This window comes from Lepisosteus platostomus, chromosome 23 (genome assembly GCF_059453375.1).
Source record: "Lepisosteus platostomus isolate fLepPlt1 chromosome 23, fLepPlt1.hap1, whole genome shotgun sequence".
Taxonomy (NCBI): Eukaryota; Metazoa; Chordata; class Actinopteri; order Semionotiformes; family Lepisosteidae; genus Lepisosteus; species Lepisosteus platostomus.
The window spans coordinates 5,719,946-5,735,578 of record NC_142633.1 but is presented as its reverse complement, the minus strand read 5'-3'; the positions used below and the strand labels follow the sequence as shown (position 1 = coordinate 5,735,578).

Sequence of the window (15,633 nt, the reverse complement as noted above, 5' to 3'; positions counted from 1 at the left end):
GGGCGCTCACCCTATGGTCTGTGTGGGTCCTTGTACCAGGGACACTATACTATAGTGGGCATTGTGTTTTGGATGAGATGTTAAACTGAGGTCTCAGTGGTCATTTAAGATCAATGGGCATTTCTCGAGAAGAGTAGGGAGTTATCCCAGTGCCAGGGCCAGATTTGCCCCCCTGCCTTTACCGTGACCTCCAAATTGTCCCCATGTATGATTGGCTTGCACTTGCCCTGCGATGGACTGGCGTCCTGTCCAGGGTGTACCCTGCCTTGTGGTTGTTGCTTGCCAGGTAGGCTCCGGCTTCCCGCGACATCTTATGGTATAAAGCGGTTTGGCAAATGACATGAAATGAGTAGACAACCAATGCAGGCTAACATTGTTCCAAAGAGAGGACAAGCTCCGCTGGTAAAGACACGGTTGTTGCTGCCTATGTTGGGACCAGTATCAGTGACATAGAGTGCACTCTCTCCATTAGAAACAAACAAGTAGACCTTGCAAGCAAACTGAAGCGCCAGACCAGAGCAATGGGTTTCTCTGGGATCACGCCAGCACCACACACAGGAATGCAAATATTTATCCATCAACACAGCACAAGGCTGAGAACATGGTGAGATGAAGAATTGTTCAGCTATCTCAGCCACTGGAAGCCTTCCTATAGCAAAATCTATCTAAACATATAGGATAGATGAGACCTTGACACGATACACAAGCTTTTTTAGAGAAATTCAAAAGGCATGTAAATTAGAATGCAAAAGGAGAGAATCCAAAGAAAATCCGCCAGAGAATTCAGGAGAATAACAAAACATAAAAGAGTAATACAATAAATTAAATCTTTTTTTAAAAAAACATAAAAAACTTTTTACCTATGTAAAACTTAAAACCTTTTACCTAAAGGAGTGTCAAGAGCAATATGCAGGAAATAGAAGATACGGCATTAACATATACTGTAACTAGATTTAACTGGAACTACAGAAACAAGTCTAGCAGAGAGTGATGGTGGTGGTAAATATAACATTAGCAGATACATAGTGTTCCAGAGAAACAGGAAGGACTGAAGAGGTGCAGGTGTAGCACAACATTTCCTAAAAGGTCATTCAGACACAGGAACTGAATTTGGATGCGTCATGAGTATAATCTAATAGACTTTGATCAGCTGTCTTTCCTTAAAACTTTTCAGTTAACCATTTCCCCTTGATAAGAGATGCAAAAACATCCAAATCTATTGGTTAGTGGTTTCTTTGCATATTGGCCGTCTCCTCAGTTTCATATGTTTCAAGAGTTTTCAATGTGCCAAGATCAATTGATTACCACCTCAGAAAATTGCAGAGGCCACAAATGACATGCTTAAACGTGGACAGCTGTGGGTCATGACACTTACTTCAGACCATTTCAGACAAGAGTTTGCCCCCAGACACATCTGGGCTTGATCTCGGTGGTCTATCCCAGCAGTTCCCAACATGCGGTCTGCCAAGATACTACAGGGAGTCTGGCAAAAAGAAAAATGTTGTGTCTAGTCAAATTTAAGACCAAAACGGTTATCACTCTGACCTGACAGCCCATCTTGGAGAAATCGAAACAGCACCAATCATTTCATTGTTACTCAGCATATATACATGCATACACATGTACTGCTATGTTTCACAGATATACAGTATTTGTTGGACTGATAAATAAGAATTTAGCATAATGGAATTTGTTAAACCCTGGAGTACCTCTGTGTGTACTGATTTTTACTGCAGTTCTTAACCACAAGGTCATTTAGTTTAGAGTTACTATATCTGAATAATTATAAACTACATTGACAGGGAGGAAGAGGGATATCTTTACCAGTATCTACTTAACTGTCATATTCATGCTATAGAATGTGTTATATGTAACATTTATATATATAACAATATCTTTTTTTTGCCACAGAGACATGAGTACCAGGTCTTTATACCGAACACACAGCTTCCCGTACTTCTCTAACACATTGAAAAGTATAGTTTTGTTTTTAGTACTGTGGTGAGTTTGTACTTTGTACTGTTTTTGCATTGTGTTTCGGGAAAGCAAAATGATCTCTTGAAGAAAAGCTACTGTGCACAGTACAGGATAAGAGAAGACATTAGCTGAAATGAGCTCTGTGGCTGAGCCAGGGGTGAGAGCCGAGGAAAATCGTCCTTGTGTACAGAAAGAGAACTTGAATAGAGTAAGTGAACTAGACCAATCCACAAATATAATCAACACACAGTCTCTCTCGAATGAGCAATACTCACATCATCCCAAGAGCCATTTCACTTCCAAAACCCACGGAGAAAATGAACAAGAGAAAAATCCTTATTTTCTTTGAGAAAATATGGACGTATTGTAACAATAACTTAGTACAAGGTTCTATATGAGGAGTTCATTAAAATTTGGTTTCAACTCCTAACAAACCAAAATGAGATTTGTCATTGGTATGAACATTGTTTTAATTCAAGAGTTTCAGGGCTTTATTCATGTGTACAAGCTCAGAAATAACATTGACTCACCATGGTAGTTGTCTGATACAGTGTCATTCACACCCACGTCTGTTCATCTTTAACTGGTCACCCATTAAGAGCTAATTAGTCCGAAAAAAGGAAGCAAAATCTTTTTCTTCGTCTTAACATTCACGGTGCTGATAGCTTTTGGAAATAATGTGTTTACAGTAGTTTTTAAACTAAGGACTGAGAGCAGTAAAAGTCACCAGGTAGAGTCACCAGTTAACACTGGTGATTAAAGCACCAGCAGGAACAAAGACCAGCAGACACCGGGCCTTCAGGACTAGGACTAGGACAGAGAGCCACTGGTCTAGCCAACAGATCCTAATTGAGAAATGGAATACAATTGGGCTGCAAATATTTCATAAACATACTGTATGACATGCATAGCATGTACTGTTGATTTTATACACGATATGCATGTCATAAGTTATAAAAAGGTTCTTAAGTTTTATGCTGTGCTTCTGACAAAATCTGGTTTTTACCGTTACTAAAGACTAGGCAGGGCAAATATTTCTGGGACAAGTGTGCATTTCCAACCAAGAACAGTGACGTTTCAGAGAAGGAACGTCCTGGACTCGTCCCACACAGGCTGCTGTTACGATCGCACTCCTCAGCCTGACATTCAACAGAGACCTCCTCTGATCTCCAGGTTCACAGCATTGTCGTGGTCATCATTCTCCCAGGTTACACTCTTGGCTCTCTTCCCAGCAGCTGTAGAGTAAGGCTGGCAGCAGCAATAGCTGTTGAGCCTTATCTCCACAACCTCTGCTCCACTGTAGCTGGATCCCAGAAGGTCTGGTGACAGCTGCCTTTTCCCTGCCTTTGTCATCTGCTCCCATGGAGAATGGCGCCTGAACTATTTTCACATCAGGTGATTAGAAGAAGACCAGATAGTGGAGACCTAGTAGTAGTAGTAGTATGTGCTGGAAAAGAAATCCAACAAGACTCTTATGGGATGCATTTTTTGCAATTTGGAACCATATTGTGTTACTACTATTCAAATCTCAGGTATTTTTCTACTGCAGGGCAAAATTCCTCTACAAATTGAGAGAGTGTACATCACACAGCCTTCACATGTCTTTCACTAATTCAGAGGGACACAGAAGAAATTTAAGAGAAAATAGCACCTATGTGTGGAATTAAAGTCAGTAGCCAATCCTAGATTAATAATTTAAAAAAGGGAAAACACAATTAGCAGTAACATGGATTTTTTGTATAACTTAATTTGTAACCCTTAATTGCTTTTTAATTATTCTAAAATATACTACTTAGGTCTTGTAGTTTAGATACAGGGTTGCTCCCAGCTCTCTCAGTACATCATTAATTGGTCACCTATTACAAGGACAGAAGGCAGCAACCATTCATAAGCACATTGGAGTGAGAATGATCAAAGTTCTGTTTGCTAAATTTCCTGGGCAAAAGACAGCTGCATCTAGGTATTTCTGAAACTAAGGACTGAGTGCAGAAAAAAGTGCTAAACAAAGTGCTAATCAAACACGCAGCTCAAATCTCGAAATTACTCACATTAATTCAGAAATTAATTGGAATTGAAATCAGACACCAAAGGAGTCATCCTGGACCCAGGCTGAGAACCAGATTCTGCAGGAAGAGAGGCTGCTGCTTCTGTTGCTGGTAATTGTTTTTTATTTTTTATCTGCTGCTACTCAAATTCATTTTAGTGTTTAAGAGTTACTTAATTCCCAGTGCTGTGTTCTGTTGCTCACTGTAGTCGAGCTGAGCCTTGAGAGGATCTAAGCTGGAGTCACAATCAGGTATCCCAGAGGCTGTTATTCAAATATAGGCCGCCGAAGCCTAATTCCCCCCCCAATAACAGAGATAAGAGACTGCAGAAAAATAATTGTTATAATTGGTACTTTGTTTCCAAAATAGCAATTGTATTGAGAAGCTACGTGAAAAATGCATTCTCATGTGAAAACTATACGTATTAGAAGCTGTGGTTTTGCTTTTGCACATAGCGAATGCTTTAATAGGCTGATAAGTTTATAAGCTGACAGGATGTGGGAAAAATGTGTAATGCTTTAATGGCTCATTTTAGAAAAGTTAGTCAAATTACATTATTGCCACAATTCTTGTTTATTTAGTCGGAAATACACTGCACAAATATCCTAGTGATATGTCTCTTCAGCAATTCACTCTTTCCGACAAGCTGAACCATTTCTGTACCCGCTTTGATGCTTCGAACACAGACACTGCTGAGAAGACCCCAAGTGTACAGGGCGAGTTTGTTCTGAAACTCTCAGAGCAGGACGTACAGAGCCTGATGGGATACCACCCCACGTCCTTAGGACATGTGCAGCCCAGCTGACCACAGTGTTTACAGACAACCCACTATTGTTCTACTCCCCAAAAAGGCTAAAGTAACGTGCCTGAATGATTACCGCCCTGTAGCATTAACATCTGTGGTGATGAAATGCCTGGAGAAGCTGGTGTTGTCACACATCAACTCCTCCATAACAGAGTCCCTGGACCCTTTGTAGTTTGCCTACCAGAACAACAGATCAGTGGATGATGCTGTCTCTCTGGCTCTGCATACAGCCTTGGAACACCTGGACACTAAGGATTCATATGTGAGAATGCTGTTTGTGGACTACAGTTCAGCATTCAATTCCATCATATCCAGCCAACTGGTGACAAAACTCAGGGGACTAGGACTGTGCAACTCTGTCTGCAACTGGCTGCTGGACTTTCTTATCGAGAGACCAAAGGTGGTGCAGATAGGTAATAAAACATCAACACCACTCACCCTGAGCACTGGAACCCCACAAGACTGCTGTCTCGAGTCCAAGGTTGTACTCTCTATTCACTCACAACTGCAAAGCAAGACACAGAAACAACCGCATCATTAAATTTGCGGATAACACCACTATAATAGGCTTGATCAGCGATGATGACGAGTCCACTTACAGGAATGAAGTCGTACAGCTACTGAGGTAGTGTCATAGCAATAACCTGGACTTGAACGTAAATAAAACAAAAGAGCTAAAAGTGGACTTTTGGAGACACAGGCAATACACTCACAGCCTACTCAGTATTGATAGAACAGAAGTGGAAACAGTCACCAGCTTTGGGTTTTTGGGAATTCACATTTCTAATGATCTAACCTGGACTGTGAACACGGACTCTATCTTAAAGAAGGCTCAGCAGCGCCTTTATTTCCTGAGGTGCCTCAAGCGATGGGGGATGCCAGTACCTGAGTTGGTGAACTACCACTGCACCATCGAGAGCATCCTCACCAATGGGATCACCCTGTGGTATGACAACACCTCTTCTCGAGAGAGGAAGGCACTGCAGAGAATGGTCAATATGGCCCAGAAGATCATCGGCTGTGGTCTCACCGAGATTAAACAGCTCTAAGAGGACCACTGATGTGGTAGAATTCTGGCCATCACAGAGGACAGTCACCACCCCGGGCATGAGCTCTTCACCCCATTGCCCTCAGGCAAGAGATACAAGAGCATACAGACACTTACCACCAGATTCCTCAATAGCTTCTAACCACAAGCACTGTGATTGGCTAACACATTTGGCCATGCCCCTCAGACCACACCTACACCATCTACCTCATTATGATTTCTTATTTATTCCACATCTCCAGTCATTGTTTACATTCAAACTGTTTACTTGCTAACTTGTACATTGTCTACTGTTTGTTTGTATATTGTCTTGATGCACTGTCTGCACTTTGTGTTTTTACACTTTTTTAACAATCAACAGACTTTCTGTAAGTAAGAATTCCATTGTACCAGTACATGTACCAGTTAAATATGGCAATAAAGTTCAGGTTCTTCAGTGGTCTTAAGCAGTGGACATAATGACTACTGTACAGCATAGATTAACTATTGAACTTATTACATACTGTATATTCAAGCTGGAAAAAGCCTTCTGTTGGAGGTGATGACCTTGCCTTTCAGATTGAATTTCACTGCCTGTTTTCCCACTATAATCACTCTGATCGGGGCGCAGTTCATCAAATGACTCAGCAGGAACACAAGGTTTCAAAGGACCAACAGTGACTTTTTTTTCAGAAATGAAGCAAGCAGTCTTTGCATAGATATACCGATGGAAAAAAGAAATGCAACACCTCCTCCTCCACGCTCTGGCCCTCCCATCTGCGTGGAACAGGCTGAAGAGTGACTCATCCGTGATGAGGACCTGATGCCACTGCTGACGAGTCCATCGCAGCCTCTGTCTGGCCCAAGCCAGTCGGGTGTGACGTCTAGGAGGTGTAAACAGAAGGCCTCTGACAGGTTGCCATGCTCTAACGCCAGCAGCATGGAGCCTCACTGTCCTGTCACTGATGTGGGCATTGTGTCTGCCAGCAGTTTCAGCAGCATTACGGGTGGCAGATCTGAAACGATCTCTCAAGACTGACCAGTCTGATGTGTTTGTCCTGCTCTGGTGTGGTCATTCGAGGGCGACGGATCTTGGACGGTCATCTGTCCTGCCGGTCTGCTGAAACCTTCTCTCCAGTTGGGACACAGTGGAGCGGCTTACTCCATAGTGTCTGGCAACGCTGGCACATGACATGCCTGCCTGCAGCATGCCAATGGCCCTCTCTCTTGCTTCTGGTGACATTTGATGCATTATGAAATGCACAGGAAACTGACTAAGTGTGGCCTTTTTCTTGCAGTGACCTGAGCTTTGAATTTGCATTGTTCCACCTGGACTTCATTGGGTAAAAGTGCACCTAACAAGTTTTCGTGTGATTGGCAAGTTGCAATGCCTCACTGCACAAGTTGTATTGCTGGTCAGAGGGCTTAAAACAAATTCACAAATTTTTGTGAGAGTACCTAAGCTATAACCATAGTATTCTCATTCCAGAAAATATTGCGTTTCTTTTTTCCATCAGTATATATCACTGTATGACATCAGTCACAACCTAACATTGTCCAATAACCATCGAAGCAAACTAAAGAGCCAGACTAGAACAGTGGTTTTCTCTGGGATCATGTCAGCACCACATACAGAGGGAGGAATGTAAATATTGATCTATCAACACAGCACAAGGCTGAGAACATGGTGAAAGAAAGAATTGTTATAGCAAAGGCCGTTGAAACATACTGTGTAGGATGAACATGCTTTACAAGGTTGTTCAGAAAAATTCAAAGGCATTTAAATTATAATGAAAAGGTAGGGAATCCAAAAAAAAGTTGCAAAAAGAGATTTCAAGAGAATAACAAACCTTATAAAGACCAAGAAAGATATACAACAAAATGCAAGAAATAGAAGCTACTTCATTCACCTATAACTAGAATGTGATTGGAATTACAGAAACAAGTTTAACAGCAGCTATATCATCACAGCTGGCAGCCCACTGGAGCTCAGCAGGTGTGAACCTGGTCAGGAGACCTCCTGGGAAAAATTAAGGTTGATGCAGGAAGAGGTGTTAGTGGGACCAGTAGGGGGCGCTCACCCTGAGGTCTGTGTGGGTTCTAATGCCACAGTATAGTGTTCCTAGTGCCCACTTTACCATAAAAAAGCATTGTCTTTCAGATAAGACGTAAAACTGAGGCCCTGACTCTCTGTGTTCATTAAAAATCCAGGGTGTTTCTCAAAAAGACTAGGGGTGTTACCTAGTGGTGCCCTGGACAAATTTCCCATTGGCCTTTACCAATCATGGCCTCCAAATAATCCCTATCTATGAACTGGCTTCTTCACTCTGCTTTCCTCCCTGCTGAGACCTGGTGTGTGGGGAGTGTACTGGTGCACTCTGACTGCGTCACATCATCCAGGTGGGGCTGCACACTGGTGGTGGTGGAGGGGATCCCCATTACCTGTAAAGCACTTTGAGTGGAGTGTCCAGAAAAGCGCTATATAACTGAAAGCAATTATTACTATTATTAACAGAGAGTGATGGTGATAATAAAACATTAGCAGATACAGAGCGTTCCAGAGAGACAGGAAGGATGGAAGAGGAACTGAATTTGAATGTATCGAGTCTCACTGAACATATAGACTAAACTTTAAAAATCTTAAAACTGCCATTTGTTAAGAGTATTCTGCAGCCCATCAAAATCACATATCCACTACAATAAAGTTGTAATTCAATTCAAATTCATAGCAAATCAGGAAATGTTTAAAAAAAGAACTGATTACGATGGGAGAGTGCCATCCGATTAACAGGGGAAAACCCTCCGAAACATCAGAAGCTGAAAATGAAATGGCCAGCATAGCTATCAGCCATATTGTTACCAAGTTTGTCCGAACACCACTGCCTGTACTGAACTAGCTACTAACTAGAAAACATGAGAGGCATTAGGGAAATGTGAGAATAATTGTACACTTTGAAGTACAATATATTTTGAAACCTGAGATGTCCACAGCAAACGTTTTTTTTAATTTCAGAGACACAGACTAGAAGGAAATGAGTCATTTTGTGAAAATAGATTGGGATATAACATTGATCTGTATTATACTGATACACAGATATAGTACCAAATGGATAGCAACAGTATATTCTACTTTAAACACAAAACTGATTAATCCTATGTGCAAATCAAAGTGTTTTTTAAGAGAAAAAGAATAGATAAAGAAGATAAAGAAAAACAAGCATAAAAAGAACTATATACGGTAATAATCTAATTAAAAAACAGTTACAGAATGGGACATAATGAACTGCACATATAGGTAAAACATTATATTGGAAATTTCATTCGAGAAAAAAATAATATTGCAACAGTGGCAAAAACTTTTTTTTTTGTAATGCAACAGCCACAGAATGATAAATGTGAAATACTGATAATCAGAAAAATTATGGGAAAAGTTAATATAATGAAAGAGAAACAGCTGAAGTATTAATTCACTGATTCAATTAGATATTTATTGAGGAAGAAGATAACATCATGTCTCGGGCCAGGAAAGGAGGGAAGTTCTGTATTAGTATTAGCACATAAGAGATGTTGCAGCTATTACAAGCATTTAAAGGAAATCTCCAGGGTCTGTTGGTATTCTGCTAATTATATGTAAGAAAGGAAAATATGTTATTCACAGAGTGTTAAAAATTTTCCAAAAGTCAGTCAGGTCAGGGACAATATCTATTGCCTGAAAAACTGTAGCACCAATCTGTAAAAAGGGTGATAAAACTGAAGTAATTATAAGCCTGCATGTCTGACATTATTACATGTCAGCTTAGGGAAACAATAATTAGAACTTAATCAAAGGATCATCTAGTTGGCAGCAGGATTCAATCAGATAGTCAACACGGATTTAGAAAAGGCAGTTCTTCCTCAACTAGAAATCCTTGAAATTGTTACTCAATTTAGGCATTAAATTCTGGACTGGACAGTTGTGGGTGAGACTGCTTTCATATGCCCTTGACAAAGACTCAAAACAGCTCCAGTAAATACCCTGCAGTAGGAAAAGGTCTCCAGGCTGCCATTGTAATTGAACTGTAATTTGTTCCCAATTGACTTAAGTGGCTGAATATAGAAATAAGACAACAAAGAGCTGTGGGAGGCCTAATATTCTGTCAGGTAAGGGACACCCATGCAAAACCAAGACAAAAAAGGAGCCATTGGGTTCTTTACAGAAGTCACTAGGCAAACAGACATATTCACAACTGTGAAGCAGAAAACTCTCCAGTGCTGTCCACCCTCACTAGCGGCTTCTGTCAACAGAAAAATATATCATGCAGATCTTGTGGGTCGATGGTGGTATCAGGGAGTTTGGCATTGTGCCCACAGTCCATTATGGATTCCAGTGGTATTGTTGCTTCATGGTGTTGGAATGTCTGCATATTCTGTTTGAAAACAATTGCTGGTAGTTGTGTGCTTTGGAGTGTTGCTGCCACTCTCCAGTTTGAAGTTTGGCTTGGAATCAAATTATCTTTAAAATATTTTATTTGGTGGAAATTAACCCAGGAAACCTAGACTTAAACTGACAAACTGTTGGAATGCTGCCCATCTGCAAAGGGACCATGGAACCTATTAACTTAGATTAAAATCACACCACACCCCAGTATAAACAAGCTATCAAGCAATTCAATTTAAATAACGATTGTGACTGTAAACTGTCCTGAATTCACATTCTAGTCATTCATCAATGCATTGTCTAACTAGCTGAAGCCTATCCCAGCAAGCAACGGGCGCAAGACAGGATACAACCTGGATGGAACACCAGTCCATACACTCACACTCACACCAGGGCCTGTCTTACCAGAAGCCAATTAACCTACCAGTATGTCTTTGGGCTGTTGTGGGAAACTGGAGCACCCAGAGGACACCCACATGAACACAGGGAGAGCCAGGGAGAACATGCAAACTCCATAAAGATAGCACCCCAGAAATTAAAACCAGGGCCCCAGCGCTATGAGGCAGTTAAACTGACCACTGCGCTCCCTTACTTTGTTCAGAAAGCCAGAAATTCCAGACAGCATCCGGATTGTTTTATTTTGTTCAGTTACAAGAATGGAAGATTCAAAAACTTTAAACCACATTTTTTTTCATCCCAGGTCTATTTCTTGTTATACCTTCGTAATCATTCATTAGAAACTGCTGTCATTTCAAGGACTAGCAAATTAAAAAAGGTATACAAGAAACTGAAAGGACTGCAGGACTGATATGTGGGCTTTAGTCGTAGACACTTAGAATCATGATACTAGACTTTCTTTCTATACTGGATACAGAGTTACTGAACAAGACATGGCTGCCCACTGCCACTAAGCCTCAGTTAAGGCAAAACCTGGCTGCGTTTGCCAAATGCTTATTCATATTTTTGTTTTAAGACCCCTTATCGTCAGCATTTCAGATTTCTTTGAACTCATACTGAGCCTCAGTAATGGTGGCGAGGTTTGAAAACATGCAAAGTCATTTACCTCACACTCGCCTCTCCTTTTTTACTGCTGCCAAAGACAAACACTTCATTCTTATCTTGCCTTGGCTGGTTTCCTGGGCAAAAAGAACATCACTCCTGCTGAATTAAATGCAGATTCCTTAGGACAGCCTCTTGTACACACAGACACCCAGGGGAATAAGCTTCTTTACTAGCACAGCTGAGCCGAAGTTGTAGTTTTTTTTATCAGAATTGGGAAATCCACGTGTGAAAACATTTTGCTTTCGCTGGATCGTATGGGATGAATGATGGAGGATGGACTGAAAGGCCTGAGGTACCACCTGACTGTATTTCACCGGCGTTGGTGCATTTCTGGGCTGTGCTCTGTGGAAAACTGCTTACAGCCACCGTTATTTCCCATTCGTGTTCATAGACCTCCTGTTAGCACAACAGACGTTGCTAGGATCAGATCAATGCCTTTAATCATATAATCTGAAACTTTTCACCCGCCTTGCTATGTTCTCTTATTAGAAGAATTTAATTGTGTAATACTGAGTTATTATTATAAATGTTGTGGTCCGCCCCCACCACAGATCTTGGACTGTGCCGTTAACTCCTGACCTTGCACCCTGGCAGCTTCACTTCCTGCACCCTTCAGGAGGGGGCGCCCCCAGCTGTCTTCCTCTTTGCACGCATGATGAGCTACAGGAGGCTGTGCTCCCCCCCTCCCTTCTTATCTCTCCCTGGCGAGCAGCACACTTCTGTAATCAAAAGCGCCATTAATCCCTCTGCACTGTGAAGCTGCCTCCCGTCTAGTCTGTGCCGCTGTCCTCCACCGATCTGGGTGTGGGGCCTGTTCCCCGCAGTGGTTTCAGCCGGCGGGATCTCCCAGCCGCCCTTTTCAGCGGACTTCAGCACGGACGCCACCGAGAAAACAGTAGGGCGCGACATGGGACCGGGCCCCTGGGAAGGCATTCAGGGATAGCCGACTCCGCGCCACTTCTCATACCGCCTCACCCCGTCTGCCCTGCCGCCCCGGCGAACCTGGAAGCAGTCTGGAGGAGCGCACTGCATCTTCCCACCCCTGAGCAGACGTCAAGGCCTGCGCACCACTCGGGCGAGGTCACGTTAGTGACCAGAGAGTGTGAGAGGAGTACTCTCGTCCACGGTGCATTCCGAACTTTACCATCACCTTCGGGTTAGAGCTGAAGGAGAGCCCTGCCAGGCGTTAGTGAACACCCGGTCAAAGACTATGTTCCTACTCCCCGACTTCCTACTCGTAGATGCCCACAGCTACCCACCAATCTGAGTTTTGGTAGACCAACAGGAGAAGAGACCCCCCACGCCCAGGTGGACTCCTGTGATAGAGGAAGCAGGGAACCAGCATTTTAAGGGACCGATCTGGATCTCCCCCCCATCCAGGCAACGTGTGTCCTGGGGTTGGATTTCCTCTGGGACCCCCAGGCCCAGCTAGACCCCCACCCAGCGCCCGCTCGTCTGCTAGGGGGCCCGAGGCGCAGCCCTTAGCGCCGCCTGGGACGCCGAACAGAAGCCGGCGGCGAGCCTGTCACATTACAAGCGGTAACCGTGATGACGGCAGCAGTGGCAGCCCTGGTGGAAGACCCCTGGGACTCCTCAGGTGAGCCACAGGCATGGGCAGAGCCCGGCCAGCAGACCGAAGGCAGACCCCCCTCCCCCCCTGCCAGGGCTCTCGACAGGGGGCAGCCCCGAGACCCTTCGGGCACACGGACCGCCGGCACAAGAGAGCCCGGAGACGACAGAGGCAGGAACAGAGGCCTTTCCCTGCGACCGGTGTCTCACCGCTCCAGTCTCACCGCACAGCCAGGCAAACAGCCGTCGCCTGGACTCTCACGCGTTCCTCGGGGGCTATGTAGCTGTCCGCTTCCCTCCCGGATCCTGGATGTGCTGTTACCCCCTGACCTTGCTCCTTTTCAAGGGGACACCCCGAGCTCTCCTCCTGTTCACACCCCATGGTCGGCGACAGGAGGCAGCGCTCCCCTCCGTAATCAGTACACACCAGTACGCAGCGTTTGTAAAATAACACCGGACTGCTTTTTAAATATTCGCCGTCTTTGTTTAAAAGGAGGCAAATGCAAACAGGGTTTTTTACGTTTTAAGTTTACATAGTATAACAGCGCTTGGCATTTTGCAATAATTCTTTAAAGTGCCGAGATGAAAATTTACGTTTCACACGCAAGCACACGTGGCTTCATCTGTATGCCGGATAGCGTTATTAATAACTATTATTAATGTATTGTGTTTATTAAAGCTAAATTGAACAAAAACACGTTATACTCGGAGCATTTTAAAATACTGTTTTAGTCTAGACAGTTCGGGAAGCAACTGTCGGTCCAGTCTGCATTGCTAAAACCACACTGGGGTATATTTCTGTGAAAAGAGATATATAAGCGCTATATAATTGTAAGCAATTATTATTATTAATTATTATAATTATTAACTTGGTTGACACTTTTATGCAAGGCGATCTGTTTATACACCCGGGTATTTTACTTGATCAATTCAACTGTAATACCCTGCTTTCATTTTACAGGTCCTGTGAAAGCAAAAATCGAGTTATCTTAATGGAACGGATTACATGCTTTACTGATCAATAATTCACGGGTCTTCACGATGTTTATAAACATATTACCTACAAGACTAAGTCGTACATAACACCACATTAACAGCACGATACTGTCCGTCCACGTCAGTTTACACTGACCGCGATTATGATGGAATTAAATACGTCAGGGATTTAGTGTGCAAAAAGTTTCCCATTGTTGTGTGTTACTTTGTACCTGACAGGAATGTTAACGGTGTAAACGTCTGTGTCTTTGTTGAGCGTAAGCGGTGTCTCGCAGGTCCAGGTGAAGCTGAACGGGAAATTCCCGCACAGGTGGGAACAGCCGGGGGGTCGCTCTGCAGTCAGAGTGATACTGCCTGGAAGCCGGTGTGAGAGACAGGCGGTCCCTGACCCGCAGCTGTTACCTACCGCGTCTCCCTGATTTAAATATAATGCTACATCTCTTTGTCTTGTGAAGTTAAAAAAAAAAAGATTTGGGCACCAACGCCGCCTGAGTTAATCTCACGATACAAATCATTCCAAAAAAAGTACAGCAGTAAAGGTGGTTCACTTATATCACAACACACACAGAGCACTACTCACTCCGGAGCCACCAGACCTGTTCCTCCCGTTCTGAGTAAATACTGACACAACCTCCCCCAACCCCAGGTGAGGACGAAGTGAAGTACGGGCACGCCCACGGAATTTAATAGTGGAGAGGGTTAAAAACAGGAGTGTGTAAGACACACCGGGGAGGATAGAGGAGTCGCCACTGCTTTTCTTAAATCGCGAAGCCTCGTGCGTGAGAAGGTACGTAAGCGTGGGTCAATCGCTCCGATTTTTGTTCTGTATGTATGCGTCTTTTTTGTTGTTGTCTTCAGCAGATCGACTTGTATTTCCTCCTTCTCCATCTCACTTGTGTGCCTAATCGTGCTCCTTTTACTAACGCCGCTCACGCTCCCTCGCTCTCTTGTCTCTGCAGTTGTAATTACAGGTTAGTGGATGAACCTGAAGCAGTCAGAGCGGTAAAGGGAGACAAACTTGACTCCATCACCTCTCTGCCTATCTGTACACATCCGTCTAGAGCAGCTTAGGGACAGGGAGGATGCAAACCGGCGCAGTTCATTTAAGTCAGTTGGCAGTGGTTAGGCTGTCAAAATACTGATGTCTTGAATTGCAAAGATGCCGATCATGCAGTTAACGTGAAGTTGTAAGACATCATTATCTCATACCCGCGAGTGCTCAGAAATAGGATAGCGCGCAACTTTGTTGTTGGTCCACAAAAACAAAAGACTGGGGAAATCAATCATGCTGGTCCGCCTACAAAGGCTTATGTGGCAGAATTGCGATTTCCAAAAATAATGTGAGCCCACAAATACTTCCAAGAATAAGCAGTGCTCTAGTTTGAAAGGAGTTTTGTTTATAGCAATGGTTATATGGTTTCTTACGCAAACATGCATGGGACATTACCTGTGCACAGAACAATTGAGCTCTGACTGTGTATATTCCTCAATGTTTGAAGTTCTCCCTTTATCAGTGATATGTAAAGATATCCACTTCACAAACACTGCAAAACTAAGTCAACATACTGCAGCAGTTTTAATGTCATGTAATTTTGATGGTGCCATTTAAAGATAGAACATGTGCACAGAGGGATATTAATTCACAAGACATACAAGGCAGCTGAATGTTGGAAAATTCAAATGTGCTGCAGAAGATGAATATTTCCACCACAAATTAATGTTGTCCTATGCATTG

General features: G+C 43.2%; 1 protein-coding gene and 1 long non-coding RNA gene across 5 annotated transcripts in view; one reads left to right on the top strand and one right to left on the bottom strand.

Annotated features, from left to right (window-relative positions):
- The window catches only part of LOC148641904 (uncharacterized), a 29,199-nt gene extending 23,866 nt beyond the window's left edge, over positions 1-5,333 (bottom strand). For all 3 annotated transcript variants that reach the window (XR_015929670.1, XR_015929669.1, XR_015929671.1), the window contains exons 1-2: positions 5,266-5,333; positions 1,376-1,483 (exon numbers count right to left, since the gene is read on the bottom strand). This is a non-coding gene — a long non-coding RNA (uncharacterized LOC148641904). The remainder of the gene's footprint in view (positions 1-1,375; positions 1,484-5,265) is intronic.
- LOC148641903 (uncharacterized) overlaps positions 3,914-15,633 on the top strand; it is a 21,176-nt gene continuing 9,456 nt past the window's right edge. Inside the window, exon 1 of one of the 2 annotated variants that reach the window (XM_088617419.1) lies at positions 3,914-4,133. The gene's annotated coding sequence lies outside the window, so the exon portion shown is untranslated. Of the gene's footprint in view, positions 4,134-14,510; positions 14,686-15,633 lie in introns of those variants that run through there. The other variant, XM_088617418.1, reaches the window with a different exon arrangement.